The sequence below is a fragment of the Pelophylax lessonae genome, assembly GCF_965119305.1.
Source record: "Pelophylax lessonae genome assembly, chromosome: 12".
Lineage (NCBI taxonomy): Eukaryota > Metazoa > Chordata > Amphibia > Anura > Ranidae > Pelophylax > Pelophylax lessonae.
Genome location: NC_138779.1, coordinates 63,249,010 through 63,263,329, shown reverse-complemented (window position 1 = coordinate 63,263,329; position 14,320 = coordinate 63,249,010).

Here is a 14,320-nt window from a genome sequence, read left to right as displayed (position 1 = left end):
TAGCCAACAGGAGAACAAGGGGCGGGGCCAAATGGCAGCTCCATGTTTAAATGGATACAGGGGGCTGCAGCTCGGCTCGAGTGCCCCTATAGCAAGCTGCTTGGTGTGGGGGCACTCAACAGGAGGAAGGGGCCAGAAGCTTCAGCCAAGGACCCGAGAAGAGGAGGATCTGGGCTGTCCTGTGCAAAACCACTGCACAGAGCAGGTAAGTATAACATGTTTGTTATTTTAATAGAAAAAATCACTTTAAGTAAGAGGAATTACATCTGAACAGCCAAGGTAATATGTAAGATCAGAATAATCTGAACAGTCTTTGTAGGGGATATAGTGGGTTAGTGAGTCTGTCACAATGATATTAGTGCATCTGCAGTCCCCAGAAAAAAAGAGAGAAGTACAAAGAACTTATAATTGACCTGTTTAAGTTTCTTAAGATGGGTTACTTATTGAAACACAGCCAATAGAATGAATGAGAGAGATGGCATGAGCTTTTTTTTTTAAAAGCATGACTGCAACTCAATGTTCTGCATCTAATCACACCAAAGCTGATGAGAAGAGATTTGACTGGTAAATAAAGGTCAATATTAGAACAGATAAAACAGCAATTTAACTCTATGTGCAGCAGAGCAAATTGTGATATCCTGCAGTGCAATAAAATGTACTGTATGCCTGCATCATTTTATCGCAACACACACTAACACAGAAAACACATGGAACTGCTGATTGGAAGTTACCACAATGCATAAGTTTTGAGACCAACCTCTGGAGTTTTAGCGCAAGTTGCTTATTTACAGTTTTTCATACATTTAATTTTCAACATTTCCCAAACAGGCAGAATTTAAAAATGTAAAATTATTTGTTATTTATTAACAGTTGTATCTTTTTAGATTTAGTTGGAAATTAAAATATATTATGTTTATGTGCACTAATAATGATTTTGGAACATTTTAAGCAAAAATATCATTTAAATATACATTTACAGAACTATCACTGGACCTACAAAGTCAGTAGCATGATATTTTTATGTCACTCCTCTGCTTTCAGAAAAGGTATGGCTTTGGGGGTCTTTTAAAAACTCTAAAAGTTTTAAGTAAAAAAAACAAAATTAAAAAAAAAAACAATGGTCTGGCAATCTGAGTTTAAAAGTGAAGCACAGGGCCTGGCAGTGAAAGTGTTATTGGATATGTGCAATTTAAAGTAAAGGGCACTTATACTTTTTGTCAATATGCCCTGATCTAACCAATCCCACCCCCTCCAGGTTTAGACCAAACTTTGGCATACCGCTGAACACCCACTATTGTTTTTGTAAAGAAGAATTACTTAAACATGAACACTGTGTGCAGATGTAAATCTTGTCTCAAATTAAATGGAGACATAAGTTACTTTAATGTTTAAGTCATTTTAACAAAAGGTCTCCAAATAGCAAATTTGATAATTAATCTGCACTCTGTTGCCCATATGTATTTTTTTCTCCATGATTTCTAAATTATCTGACAATATCATGTTACCATGCCCTCAATGAAATAGAGTTTGACTAGGCACCTATTTGGTCCAATAAGTGAGAAACGATATGATATTGCTACCCAGCTAAGTGCAACATTACTTTGCCATGTGTATTTTAAAAAGCCTTCATTAAAAATCATCACAGAAAATAACAGTGTACTTATATCAAAGTTTTATTTCCCTTAAAGCAATTCCTGTCAGACTTTGTTTTTAGAACAAAGAACAAAGCCTTTTCTTTTCAAATATTCAAAACATGAGACTTTCATACAAAATATGGGTTTTGAAAATATGGGTTATATTGATGTACTAGTGTATGATATGGACTATAATGGGGGAATATAATGGATTAGACACTACCTTGAGCGGTGTCATATATCCAAGAGCCATCCAGTCTAAAACGGGAGAACCGAAGCCGGTCCAGGGATTGCCTGACCCGGGGCTGAGGCATGGATCACAACCGGCAAACACAAGGGCAACAAGGAGGAAAGGACCAGAAATGAAGTAAAAATGAACCAATGAAAAGGCTCCAAGGATGTAATTCCAGGAAGTGATGGTAAAGGCACTTAGGGAGCATATACAGTCTGAAAATATATTTGTATAAAGAAAAATACATTAAGTCAATCTAAAGAATGATTATACTGAGAAAAACAATCTAAAAAAAAAATGTCTATAAATTATAAAATATATAAAGTCAGACGAATGAGCCCAGAAAAAAGTGCCTATAAGTAACTACCAAAAATCTTACATCCAAAGAGAGTAATAAGTGCATATAGTTAAAGCAATAAACCAAAGAAAAAAGTCTAGGAATGAAACCCCGAGAGTGATGTGTGCAAGAAGAGTGATATAGGTACATATTGGGAGTGTCCATCAAAAAACATGTCCAAAAAGCAAAAATGAGGTGCAATTGGTCCAAGCAGTATGCCATATAAAAAAAAAAAGAAAAGAAAATATAAAGTGCCAGACGTCTTTATGGGTCTTGCTTTGTGCACTGGTCCAAATCATTTGGCAGAGGGAGGATTATGGTGTGGGGTTGTTTTTTAGGGGTTGGGCTTGGCCCCTTAGTTCCACTGAAGGGAACTCTTAAGGCGTCAGCATACCAATACACTTAATTCACAGCTTTACCTTATACTTACTTGAGCCCAATCTCAATGTAGCAGTGTGCCTGAAAGCAGCGGCTCTCTCCGCTATCTCCCTCCTCATAGGCTCAAGACAGCTTGCTATGGGGGCACTCAGCGGGGAGCTAGGAACACTGGCAGGGCACCTAAGAAGAGGCAGATAGGGGCTACTCTGATGAGCAACATTGCTTGTGAAAGCTGGGTAGTTACAAGTACTTTTTACTGAGAGACCAGGGGTCTATTATACCCCTGATCTCTCCTCTACCCTTCAAAGCACCTGATCAAGCTGAGATCAGTTTATTTGGCTGCATCACTAACCAATAACGGCTAGTAAACCAACAACCAAAGCCAGAAGTGACAACATCTTTGTAGCTTTCAGTTTCTTATGACAGAACGTTGAAGGAGAAATAGAAGTTCCTCTCACTCTTCCTTCTGATGGAAGTGGGAGGTGGTGGAGAAGACCCCCCTTCCACACCCCGTGGTTGAGCAGCTGTAGAGCCACCTGTATCTGCAGGAAACCCCATTGCCTGCTCTAAAAAATTATATCAGGATCATAGCTGCAGTATTTTGACACATTCATCACCTGCTGCATCTTTACCAACAAACGACAGCCAGAAGCTGTCATGTTTGTCCAAACTGAATGCCCTAAAGCTGGGTACACACTAGCCGAATGTCGGGAGACATTTCCTGATTTAAAAAAAATGGAAGACATTCAGGCCGTGTGTATGTCAGTCTGTCCGACACAAGCCGGCCGTTTGGTCGGCTTGTGTCAGAGGAGCATGCTGGAAAACCAGCATCCAACCGATTCCTGATCAACGCTCTCAGCCAATGGCAGAGCTCTAAGAGGGACGTTTGTTTGCTTTCTAATATTTTGCCAATCTGTCTATCCTCCTCTTTTTTCCCCTCCTTACAAATACCCGGCTCTATTGTGTCTTTAAGTACCCTAAACACGGACTATGTACTAACCTGAGACAGACTTGTGAATCCATCTTTGGGGCTGTATAACTACCTCAACTGATGTATTATCCATATATTCATGCAAATGTAGAACCAAGGTATATGCTATGACAAACTGCTATTTAAAGGGGAATAATGGGAGTTTATACATACACAAAGAGATAAATTACATTAAAATTTTACCTTGTAGGCTTTTGGGCCCTTTAGGGAGTACTATTACCCCTAAACAAGTGGATTGATGCAGTCCTAAATCCAAATATGTAAGTATCACATATCAAACATTTTGTTTCATTGAATGTCAATGAAAGCATTTACTATATGCCGCCCTTGAAATCCTCATAGCAGATTTGTGTGTCCCCACATCTGGCAAATGAGCCATACTGCGGCTGTGCTTGAGTTACCGCTTGACCTCGTGAGCATTGTGATCTCGACATTCCATTGCAAGTTAGTGTTTTTTGGAAAAAAAATGATGTAAATTTACATATAACAATGAACTTTGATATATGAATGTCCTTATTTGAATAGATTGTTTAATGACTTGCCGACTTGCCGCAGTACATATACTGCGGTAAGTCAGCTCTAATGCGCAAAACGACATACCATTACCTAATTTCGCGCATAATGTAATCAGGGTTCAAACAACACATGTGAGATATTGCCGTTATCATTAGAACGAGAGCAATAATCTAGCCCTAGACCTCCTTTGTAACTCTAAACTTGTAACCTGTATACATTTTTAAGCGTCGCCTATGGAGATTTTTAAGTACCAAAATTTGTCGCCATTCCATGAGTGTGCGCAATTTTGAAGCATGACATGTTAGGCGTAACATTATCTTTCACATTATAGAAAGATATTGGGCTAACTTTACTGTTTTCTTATTTTTTTTTTATTCATAAAAGTGTATTTTTTCCAAAAAAATTGCATTTGTAAGCAAATACGGTGTGACAAGTATTGCAACAATCTCCATGTTATTCTCTAGGGTCTCTGCTTAAAAAAATATATAATATTTAGGGGTGCTAAGTAATTTTCTAGCTAAAAATACTAATTATAACTTGAAAACAACAACTGTCAGAAATAGGCCTGGTCCTTAATTGGTTAAGAATAACATATTGTCTACAAATGCATATTTTGTTTTTTATAAGTGGCACATGACTTTTTTTGTTATACAGATAGATATTTGTTGCAAGTTCCACATTATCAAATAGGGCTGGGCTACAGGTCAAATTAGAATGTTTCTGAACTATAGAGCATGTTTCATGACTGTAACACGCTTGCTGAATGATAATGTTAGAAGTTACTGCTATTTCTTGCAAGTTATGCATATATCTTCGGGTAATGTGTGTGTAAAAAGTCAACATAACAGAGTGTACTGTATAGCTCAGTTATTCACTTTGCTAAAAAAGTAAAAATAAAAAAAAATTGGTTCTTACACAAGGATTTTAGGTAAAATGTTTAACAGCAGGTTGATTCTCAAGCCAATTTGGCCAGTTGATTTTGCTTCTACATCTACAAGCTCTGACCAATGCCAGTCTGAAACATTTTTGCTTATTTTGCTGACCATAAAAACATGCATACACATTAATAATTTAGGTTTTCTCTTTTAAGTGAACACTCTCTTAAAATGAAAAAAAAATGCTGTCTTACGTCCAGGCCACTTTTTGCGATTCGGCACTGTGCAAATTTAATTGACAATTGCGCGGTCGTGCGACATCGTACCCAAACGAAATTTACATCCTTTTTTTCCCACAAACAGAGCTTTGTTTTGGTGGTATTTGATCACCTCTGCGCTTTTTACTTTTTGCGCTAAAAAACAAAAAAAGAGCGTAGATTTTGAAAAAATAACAATATTTTTCAAATTTTTTTAATATGAAATTCCCCCCCAAAAAAATTTAAAAATCAACATTTTTTAAAAATTTTTGGCCAATTTGTTTTCTGCTACCTATGTTTGGTAAAAAAATCACAATAAGCGTATTTTGATTGGTTTGCGCAAAAGTTATTGCGTTTACTAACTAAGGGAAAGATTTCTGTCAATTTTGGTGTTTTTTTTTTTTTTTTAACGAGTAATGGTGGCGATCTGCAATTTTTTTTTTTTTGCGGGACTGCGACATTGCGGTGGACAGATCGGACCCTTGACTGACATTTTTGACACTTTTGGGGGTACCAGTGACATTACTACAGTAATCAGTGCTATATATATGCACTGTTACTGAAAAAATGACACTGGCAGGGAAGGGGTTAATTTTATTGGAGAGGGAGGGGTTAATTTATGCCTGGTGCTTACTGACGGGTGTGGGGGGAGGTGACTGAGTGACACAGGGACAGATCGCAGGTTCAGCTATGCTGCACCCTGCAATCCGACCCTGTCTGTCACTTAGGAGATCCGCACGCTTTGTTTACACAAGCGGGCAGATCTCCAATCTCGATTCCCCCAACGATCGGGGAAGAGCAGCGGCGATCGCTGCCGCTCCTCCTCTGGCCCGACTCCCGCTGTAACTGAATACAGCGGGAGCAAGGGGACTAGTCTACGTCGCTGGATGGGAACAAGCCACTGTGCCGCAGTAGAGGCACAGTGAGCGGGGGGTAAAGTGGTTAACACAGGTTTGGTGAACATGACTGAAGTTCAGGGCCAAAATGTTGAACCTCACCGAAGTTAATAGAAGCTGACTCCAAGAAATCAGTAGTGACTATTTTCTTAGTAGGCAAGGGCTTGCCAAACAAATTGGAAGCTGTGTAGCAACTGGGGGACATGTACCAATGAAAATAAAAATGTAAATATATCTTTGATTGGAGAGAGGATATTTTTGGGCAGCTTAAAGATCAACATTGAAAATACAGAAATCCTTCAAATTAAATGCTTCGATGATGCTTTAAAACTGTATTTGGTTTCAGATAATTTTATGATTCTCAGTGGCCCTGTATTGTGGCATAAAATAAATTGCATATGTAATAATTTTGTGTAGTGTTGAGCGAACACGGACTGTATTATTCGTGTTCGTACCGAATAATTGGATTTTTTTTACCCGAACACGGACACGGACACTTTACTGTATGTTCGGGTAAAAATCCGTGTTCGGTCGTTTTATTTCCGGGTTTTGCATGCTTTGGCGCTCTTTTCATGGCGGGCTTTCAACAGCCAATCAACAATCGTTTAACTGGTGTGCCTTAAGCCATCCCAGCCATGCCTGCAAATGTCTTAGTAGCTGTGATTGGCCGTCTGAAGCATGTGACCAAGTCTTTATAAGTTCGAGGCAGCCGCCGCAGCAGCGTCATTCTGCTGCTTAGCTAAGGGACAGAGCACACATCAATGTGCTGGCTGCTGATTAGGGAAAGATAGGCAGGAAAAAACCATTTGTGTCCGGATAGAATTGAGGGACAGGTCGGAGTGTTTAGGCAGGGCGAGTTGTAGGCATTTTAGGGATAGAGTCTGCTGAATTATAGGGTCAGTGTCTTCTACAAACTACAATCGATATTGCTGTGTGGGGGGTGGGGTGAATCTGCACTCAATCCTGATCTACGATCTCTTCTCAATCCTGTTAGGGACAGAGTCTGCTGAATTTTAGGGAAACTGTGTTCTACAAACTACAATCGATATTGCTGTGTGGTGTGGGATTGGAGATAGGCAGGTGTCAGTGATCCACATCCATTTTTCTGTGTGTGAGCTGCAGTGAACACAATCTTTTTGGGCTGCAGTGAACACAATCTTTTTGGGCTGCAGTGAACACAATCTTTTTGGGCTGCAGTGAACACAATCTTTTTGGGCTGCAGTGAACACAATCTTTTTGGGGTGCAGTGAACAAAATCTTTTTGGGGTGCAGTGAACACAATCCTTTTTGGTGTGCAGTGAACACAATCTTTGTGGGGTGCAGTGAACAAAATCCTTTGTGGGGTGCAGTGAACACAATCTTTTTGGGGTGCAGTGAACAAAATCCTTTTTGGGGTGCAGTGAACAACATCCTTTTTGGGGTGCAGTGAACACAATCTTTTTGGGGTGCAGTGAACAAAATCCTTTGTGGGGTGCAGTGAACACAATCTTTTTGGGGTGCAGTGAACACAATCTTTTTGGGGTGGAGTGAACAACATCCTTTTTGGGGTGCAGTGAACAACATCCTTTTTGGGGTGCAGTGAACAACATCCTTTTTGGGGTGCAGTGAACACAATCTTTTTGGGGTGCAGTGAACACAATCTTTGTGGGGTACAGTGAACAGAATCTTTGTGGGGTGCAGTGAACACAATCTTTGGGGGGTACAGTGAACACAATCTTTTTGGGGTGCAGTGAACACAATCTTTGTGGGGTGCAGTGAACACAATCTTTTTGGGGTGGAGTGAACAAAATCATTTTTGGGGTGCAGTGAACAACATCCTTTTTGGGGTGCAGTGATAAAAATCCTTTTTGGGGTGCAGTGAACACAATCTTTTTGGGGTGCAGTGAACAAAATCCTTTGTGGGGTGCAGTGAACAGAATCTTTGTGGGGTGCAGTGAACACAATCTTTGGGGGGGTACAGTGAACACAATCTTTTTGGGGTGCAGTGAACACAATCTTTGTGGGGTACAGTGAACAGAACCTTTGTGGGGTGCAGTGAACACAATCTTTGGGGGGTACAGTGAACACAATCTTTTTGGGGTGCAGTGAACACAATCTTTGGGGGGTACAGTGAACACAATCTTTTTGGGGTGCAGTGAACACAATCTTTGTGGGGTGCAGTGAACACAATCTTTGGGGGGGTACAGTGAACACAATCTTTTTGGGGTGCAGTGAACAACATCCTTTTAGGGTGCAGTGAACACAATCTTTGTGGGGTGCAGTGAACAACATCCTTTTAGGGTGCAGTGAACACAATCTTTGTGGGGTACAGTGAACAGAATCTTTGTGGGGTGCAGTGAACACAATCTTTGGGGGGTACAGTGAACACAATCTTTGTGAGGTGCAGTGAACACAATCTTTGTGGGGTGCAGTGAACACAATCATTGTGGGGTGCAGTGAACTCAATCTTTGTGGGGTACAGTGAACACAATCTCATACTTCTGAAGATTTGAGGGTGCTGCCTGTTCCATACTCCCCCTACTCCTCATCTAGCCTTTTAGGGGTACAAACAATAGTAATTGGGGCCTAGTGTGGTTGTGTACGTGTGATATACATACACTTTTTTTGGATCATATTTTCTATTCCGCTATTTAATCAAAAACCTTTGGGGATCAGTTAAATTGGGGGATAGTCTGTGTTGGTACGTGTGAGAGAGATCCACCTTTCCAAGTTGTTGGGGTTCATCTCATACTTCTGAAGGTTTGAGGGTGCTGCCTGTTCCATACTCCCCCTACTCCTAGCCTTTTAGGGGTACAAACAATAGTAATTGGGGCCTAGTGTGGTTGTGTACGTGTGATATACATACACTTTTTTTGGATCATATTTTCTATTCCGCTATTTAATCAAAAACCTTTGGGGATCAGTTAAATTGGGGGATAGTCTGTGTTGGTACGTGTGAGAGAGATCCACCTTTCCAAGTTGTTGGGGTTCATCTCATACTTCTGAAGGTTTGAGGGTGCTGCCTGTTCCATACCCCCCCTACTCCTCATCTAGCCTTTTAGGGGTACAAACAATAGTAATTGGGGCCTAGTGTGGTTGTGTACGTGTGATATACATACACTTTTTTTGGATCATATTTTCTATTCCGCTATTTAATCAAAAACCTTTGGGGATCAGTTAAATTGGGGGATAGTCTGTGTTGGTACGTGTGAGAGAGATCCACCTTTCCAAGTTGTTGGGGTTCATCTCATACTTCTGAAGGTTTGAGGGTGCTGCCTGTTCCATACTCCCCCTACTCCTCATCTAGCCTTTTAGGGGTACAAACAATAGTAATTGGGGCCCAGTGTGGTTGTGTACGTGTGATATACATACACTTTTTTTGGATCATATTTTCTATTCCGCTATTTAATCAAAAACCTTTGGGGATCAGTTAAATTGGGGGATAGTCTGTGTTGGTACGTGTGAGAGAGATCCACCTTTCCAAGTTGTTGGGGTTCATCTCATACTTCTGAAGGTTTGAGGGTGCTGCCTGTTCCATACTCCCCCTACTCCTCATCTAGCCTTTTAGGGGTACAAACAATAGTAATTGGGGCCCAGTGTGGTTGTGTACGTGTGATATACATACACTTTTTTTGGATCATATTTTCTATTCCGCTATTTAATCAAAAACCTTTGGGGATCAGTTAAATTGGGGGATAGTCTGTGTTGGTACGTGTGAGAGAGATCCACCTTTCCAAGTTGTTGGGGTTCATCTCATACTTCTGAAGGTTTGAGGGTGCTGCCTGTTCCATACCCCCCCTACTCCTCATCTAGCCTTTTAGGGGTACAAACAATAGTAATTGGGGCCTAGTGTGGTTGTGTACGTGTGATATACATACACTTTTTTTGGATCATATTTTCTATTCCGCTATTTAATCAAAAACCTTTGGGGATCAGTTAAATTGGGGGATAGTCTGTGTTGGTACGTGTGAGAGAGATCCACCTTTCCAAGTTGTTGGGGTTCATCTCATACTTCTGAAGGTTTGAGGGTGCTGCCTGTTCCATACCCCCCCTACTCCTCATCTAGCCTTTTAGGGGTACAAACAATAGTAATTGGGGCCTAGTGCGGTTGTGTACGTGTGATATACATACACTTTTTTTGGATCATATTTTCTATTCCGCTATTTAATCAAAAACCTTTGGGGATCAGTTAAATTGGGGGATAGTCTGTGTTGGTACGTGTGAGAGAGATCCACCTTTCCAAGTTGTTGGGGTTCATCTCATACTTCTGAAGGTTTGAGGGTGCTGCCTGTTCCATACTCCCCCTACTCCTCATCTAGCCTTTTAGGGGTACAAACAATAGTAATTGGGGCCCAGTGTGGTTGTGTACGTGTGATATACATACACTTTTTTTGGATCATATTTTCTATTCCACTATTTAATCAAAAACCTTTGGGGATCAGTTAAATTGGGGGATAGTCTGTGTTGGTACGTGTGAGAGAGATCCACCTTTCCAAGTTGTTGGGGTTCATCTCATACTTCTGAAGGTTTGAGGGTGCTGCCTGTTCCATACTCCCCCTACTCCTCATCTAGCCTTTTAGGGGTACAAACAATAGTAATTGGGGCCTAGTGTGGTTGTGTACGTGTGATATACATACACTTTTTTTGGATCATATTTTCTATTCCGCTATTTAATCAAAAACCTTTGGGGATCAGTTAAATTGGGGGATAGTCTGTGTTGGTACGTGTGAGAGAGATCCACCTTTCCAAGTTGTTGGGGTTCATCTCATACTTCTGAAGGTTTGAGGGTGCTGCCTGTTCCATACTCCCCCTACTCCTCATCTAGCCTTTTAGGGGTACAAACAATAGTAATTGGGGCCTAGTGTGGTTGTGTACGTGTGATATACATACACTTTTTTTGGATCATATTTTCTATTCCGCTATTTAATCAAAAACCTTTGGGGATCAGTTAAATTGGGGGATAGTCTGTGTTGGTACGTGTGAGAGAGATCCACCTTTCCAAGTTGTTGGGGTTCATCTCATACTTCTGAAGGTTTGAGGGTGCTGCCTGTTCCATACCCCCCCTACTCCTCATCTAGCCTTTTAGGGGTACAAACAATAGTAATTGGGGCCTAGTGTGGTTGTGTACGTGTGATATACATACACTTTTTTTGGATCATATTTTCTATTCCGCTATTTAATCAAAAACCTTTGGGGATCAGTTAAATTGGGGGATAGTCTGTGTTGGTACGTGTGAGAGAGATCCACCTTTCCAAGTTTTTGGGGTTCATCTCATACTTCTGAAGATTTGAGGGTGCTGCCTGTTCCATACTCCTCCTCCTACTGCTCAACCATCCTTTTAGGGGTACAAACAATAGTAGTTGGGGCCTAGTGTGGTGGTGTACGTGCGAGATACATACACTTTCTTTTTGATCATATTTTCTATTCCGCTATTCAATTAAAACCTTTGGGGATCAATTCAATTGCGAGATAGTCTGTGTCGGTACGTGTGAGATCCACCTTTCCAAGTTGTTGGGGTTCATCTCATACTTCTGAAGATTTGAGGGTGCTGCCTGTTCCATACTCCTGCTCCTACTGCTCAACCATCCTTTTAGGGGTACAAACAATAGTAATTGGGGCCTAGTGTGGTTGTGTACGTGCGAGATACATACACTTTTTTTGATCATATTTCCTATTCCGCTATTCAATAAAAACCTTTGAGGATCAATTGAATTGCGGGATAGTCTGTGTCGGTACGTGTGAGATCCACCTTTCCAAGTTTTTGGGGTTCATCTCATACTTCTGAAGATTTGAGGGTGCTGTCTGTTCCATACTCCTCCTACTCCTCATCCATCCTTTTAGGGGTAGAAACAATAGTAATTGGGGCCTAGTGTGGTTTTGTACGTGCGAGATACATACACTTTTTTGGATCATATTTCCTATTCCGCTATTCAATAAAAACCTTTCTAGGGCAAGATCTTAAATTACAGAAATATGAGGAGACCGTCAAATAAGGGCCGTGGCCTGGGTCGTGGTGCTGCTGGTAGAGCTCCTGTTGCAAGGAGAGGACGTGGTCGATCTGTGCCAGCTACACGCACAAGTGAAACACCTTCCTCAAGTGTGAGTAGGCGACAGAACCTGCATCAGTATTTGGTAGGGCATCAAACGCCCCTAGAAGTGATGAGGCCAGAACAAGTTGAGGCGATAGTAGATTGGTTTGCTGCTGACAGTGCCTCCAGTTCCTTCACATTGTCTCCCACCCAGTCTACTGCAGAAAGGTCAGAGTTGGCACCTGCAGCCAATGTCCAACCGTCTTTCACCTCACCCCCTTGCAAATCAGGCCAGCAGTCTGAGCCCCAAGCCATACAGCAGTCTCTTCTTTTTGAGGACTCTGTCAGCAGGGTTTCCCAGGGCCATCCACCTAGCCCTGCCCCAGAAGTGGAAGAGATTGAGTGCAGCGATGCCCAACCACTTATTTCTCAAGATGAGTACATGCAAGGATCATCGCAGCACGTCTCCGATGATGACGAAACGCAGGTGCCAACTGCTGCGGCGTTCAGCATTGTGGAGACCGACAAGGAGGGCAGGGGTGAAGACTGGGTGGAAGATGATGTGGAGGACGATGAGGTCCTCGACCCCACATGGAATGAACGTCATGCAGGTGACCTGAGTAGTTTGGAGGAAGAGGCGGTGGTCGCACAGAGCCACCAGCACAGCAGAAGAGGGAGCAGGGTGCAGAAGCGGAGCGGCCGTGCCCTAGACACTACGCCCCCTACTGCCCAACGCAGCAAGGGAACGAGCGCACCAAAGTCAGCTCAAAGGAGTTCTCTAGCGTGGAAGTTCTTTAGAAAATGTGCTGATGACAGGACACGAGTGGTTTGCACCCTGTGCAATCAGAGCTTGAAGCGAGGCATAAACCTTCTCAACCTGAGCACAACCTGCATGATCAGGCATCTAAGTGCAAAGCACGAGCTGCAGTGGAGTACACACCTTCAAAACCAAGAAACGTCTCTGGCTCATCCTGCTTCCTCTTCTGCTGCAGTCTCGGCCGCTCCAGCCACATCTGTAGTGATACCGGCACCTGCCACCCCGCAAACAGACGATCTGTCAGCAACACCACCACCTGGGTCACCAACAACCATCTCCACAATGTCCCGTGGAAGCGTTCAGCTTTCCATCTCCCAAACACTTGAGAGGAAGAGGAAGTACCCCCCTACCCACCCGCGATCCCTGGCCCTGAATGCCAGCATTTCAAAATTATTGGCCTTTGAAATGCTGTCATTCCGTCTGGTGGAGACGCACAGTTTTAAAAACCTTATGTCGGTGGCTGTCCCACAGTACGTCGTGCCCAGCCGCCACTACTTTTCCAGGCAAGCCATCCCTTCCCTGCACAACCAAGTGGGGGAAAATATCAGGTGTGCACTGCGCAACGCCATCTGTGCCAAGGTCCACCTAACTACGGATACGTGGACCAGTAAGCACGGTCAGGGGCGTTATATCTCCCTAACGGCACACTGGGTAAATGCAGTGGCGGATGGGCCTGAGGCGGATAGCAATTTGGCGCATGTCCTTCCACCACCGAGGATTGCAGGGCGCTTCAGTTTGCCTCCTGTTCCTAACTCCTCCTACTCCGCTTCCTCATCCTCTACCGCCTCCTCATCCGGACAGCGTAACACCTTCACCACCAACTTCAGCACGGCCAGGGGTAAACGACAGCAGGCAGTTTTACAACTTGCCTGTTTGGGGGACAAACCACACACCGCGCAGGAGTTGTGGAGGAGCATGGAACAGCAGACAAATGAGTGGTTGCTGCCAGCGAGCCTCAAGCCCGGCCTGGTGGTGTGCGATAACGGGCGAAATCTCATAGCAGCTCTGGGCCTAGCCGGTTTGACGCACATCCCTTGCCTGGCGCATGTGCTGAATTTGGTGGTGCAGAGGTTCCTTAAAAACTACCCCGATATGTCAGAGCTGCTGCAGAAAGTGCGGGCCGTTTGTGCGCACTTTCGGCGTTCTCACCCTGCTGCTGCTCGCCTGGCAGCGCTGCAGCGTAACTTCGGCCTTCCCGCTCACCGCCTCATATGTGACGTGCCCACAAGGTGGAACTCCACCTTGCACATGCTGGAAAGACTGTGCGAGCAGCAGCAGGCCATAGTGGAGTTTCAGCTGCAGCACGCACACGTGAGTCGCTCTGCGGAACAGCACCACTTCACCACCAATAACTGGGCCTCCATGCGAGACCTGTGTGC